The sequence below is a fragment of the Pinus tabuliformis genome, chromosome 8, assembly GCF_031772625.1.
Source record: "Pinus tabuliformis cultivar Carrire ecotype Pingquan chromosome 8, CPIR1, whole genome shotgun sequence".
In the NCBI taxonomy this organism is placed as follows: domain Eukaryota; kingdom Viridiplantae; phylum Streptophyta; class Pinopsida; order Pinales; family Pinaceae; genus Pinus; species Pinus tabuliformis.
In genome coordinates, this window is record NC_142294.1 from 1,280,409,767 (window position 1) to 1,280,412,865 (window position 3,099).

Below are 3,099 nucleotides of genomic sequence, written 5' to 3' on the forward strand. Positions count from 1 at the left end.
GACTTGATGTGATGTGAGGAATAGTGAAATTAAGATTTATGATATAATGGAAATTACGGAACTATTTTCACTGAACAGTTAATGTGGGATTTATTTGTTTTAATAAAATCTTTAACATATAAATCTTTTGATGGTGATATAGTAAATTTTTATATATCTAACATTATGGAATTGTTTAACAACACAATGAATGTGGTATTAATTTTTTTTTCTAAATACTTTAACATATAAATTTTGTCATGTTGATATAGTAAATTATGATAAAGTGAACATTGCATAATTGTTTTACCACATGGCGAATGTGATATTATTTTTATATATATATATAAAATTAACATATAAATCTTGTTATGGCGATATAGCAATTTATTTTTAATGTGTGATAGAAGATATAATTAAAATAAAAATAAAAACATTCAATTGTCTAGGAAATGTTATATAATTTAAGTAAAAAAATAATTTAGGTAAAAGATTTAGTTTAAACATTCAATTTAAATATTTAGTTTAAAAGATTAATTTCATTAGAAAATTATAGTTAATTTCTTTCAATAAATTGTAGAAGAAAATTATGGAGGAAAATACATGAAACAAAATCTTTGAAGGGAATATTTTCAATGAAATTTTTTAGAGGGAAACTTTGGAGGGAATTTTATGAAACCAACTCACAAAAAGGTAGAAAAGATAGATAAATGCCTTAGAATTCAGCCTCCTCGAGGGGAAAACCTCACTTACATTACAAAAATTAACAATTCTTGGATGATACAAATGACAAGAACTCCTTTCTATATATAGGAGTCTAAGGGGTCATAATATAATTAGAGCCGAAATAACAATAATAATGTAAGCACACAGTAATAACAATAGTGGGCTTCTATGGGAACAATAATAAAAATATGGGGACTACATGGGAACAACAATATAATAAGGGGGTTGTACTAATAACAATAAGGGGTTACACTAGTAATATAAGGACCTAACATGCCCCCCTCCTTAAAAAAGTGTTGTCCTAAACGCTTAACTAGTTCTTGATGCTTCTATATAAAATTATTATCCTCCCATTCAGAATCTTCAGTGGGGAAGTTCTTCCACTTGATGAGATACTTTGAAACTGATTGATTTCGTAGCTATTGGGTTCTTGTTTATGTGACTGCTCCATGTTCCAATATGATTTTTCCTTCCTCGTCAAGTTCTGTCAATATTGTTTGAACTGGGATCTTCTGCAACATTTGAATGAGTGGCCACACTTCTTCGTCCTTACTCCATTAATCCCTTGTTTCGTTTATCCAATCTAGTGGATAATTGGAATATCACAAAAAATGCTTCCACATCCTCATCCTTTCTTGAGAGTGCATCTGCAACAACATTTTGCTTCCGTTTTTTGTAGATGATTTCAAAGTCATAACCTAACATATTTGTGACCCATTTTTTCTATTGTTCTAGAGATAATCTTTGTTCTAAAAAGTATTTAAGACTATCACGATCCACTTTTACCTTGAAGTTTCTTCCCATTAGGTAAGGTCGCCATTTCTCAAGTCCATGTAGTATTGCCAACATTTCCTTCTTATAAATATGTTACTTAAGATGTATCCGTAAAATTACCCAATCGCCTACATCAAAACTTCTTTCATTGTGATGTTGATCTTCTTGATGTTTCATTCGATTCTTCACCAAAGTGGCATTATCCTTTAAAAGTTGTAGAACTTGTTGTTAGTGCTCGATGTGATATTTCACTACTTGAATATTTTTCTCCTAGATATGTCCTTCTATCTTGAGAGTTTGAGGAGTGGTAATTTCTTCCAATGCATTATAAGATATGGTCAGATTCATTTCTTGATGCTCCATCTCATGTTTCACTTCTTGAACAATTTTCTTCTTGATATCTCATTCTATATTGATAGTTTGAGGAGTGGTAAATCTTACCAATGCATTACAAGATATGGTCAGATTCATTTCTTCTTTCTCGATGTGATCTTATACTTCTTGAACCTTTTTCGTTTTGATATGTCCTTCTACCTTGATATTTTGATGAGTGGTAATTCTTTCCAATGATTTAAAAGATATGGTCAGATCTGTTTCTTCTTTCTCTAGGGTGTTTTCCTGGTGTATATCCTCTTCTTTTGATGTTTCTTGATCCTTTTCTTCCTCCTCTTCACAATCTATGTAAAATAATTTCTTCTCAGCACACTTATGACCTTTAACGTATTTGTTATGACAATTGTAACAAAGCCCTTTTTCTTTTTTTTCTTCCAATTGTTGTGGTGTCAACCTTATAGGTTGTGGAAGGCTAGGAGAAACAACACTTCCATCTTTATAATTGTGAGGGGTAGACTTCCTTATTGCCATAATTTTTCTTTCCACTTTTCTTGCCAACCTGAATTTCGTCTCCAATGAATCAGGCTCCCAAAGGTGAACCTCATGTTGAATGTTATCCTTTAAAGTCGCTATGGAGACATCAATCCTCTGCTTCTTTGGAATGTCATTTTCCCTTATATTCAATTTTTGAAAGTCCTCAATGTGCTCTGCAATTGAACACTTTTGTTTGAAATTTATCAATTGGCTAAAGAAGGTGTTTCTCTTTGTATCCTCATAATGTGGTATCATTTCCTCCGTGAAAATTGACCAAGTAACAAGTGGTTTACGAGAACAAAGCCCTTTATACCATAAAAGTTGATCGAGTTCCAAATATGAAGATTCGCTACGTGCCTTTTGTAATAGTTGCACCTCATGTAGATCAAAATATTTCTACATCTGTAGTATCCAATTTACCGAATCCTTGCCATCAAACTTTCTCATATTGCCTTTTCTTGATTTTAGGAGCCCGATATTGAAATGCTTGTAAACTTTTAGTTTAGATCTCAAAGTTCTGAGATTGCATTCTATAGTAGCCCTATGAGTCCTCTTTCTAACCCCATAAGTCTTAGAATAATTTGATTCTCCAAGAAAGAGTTATGCCCAATCTCCTAACATGACCTAACTATATAATCTTTCAACAGAGAAAAATTGTATGACGTGCCACGTGTCACTGTTTTGACCTTCGGATATGAAAAATATACACAAAAAACTACAGTTTGTCCTCTTTTTATAACTTTTTACAATATT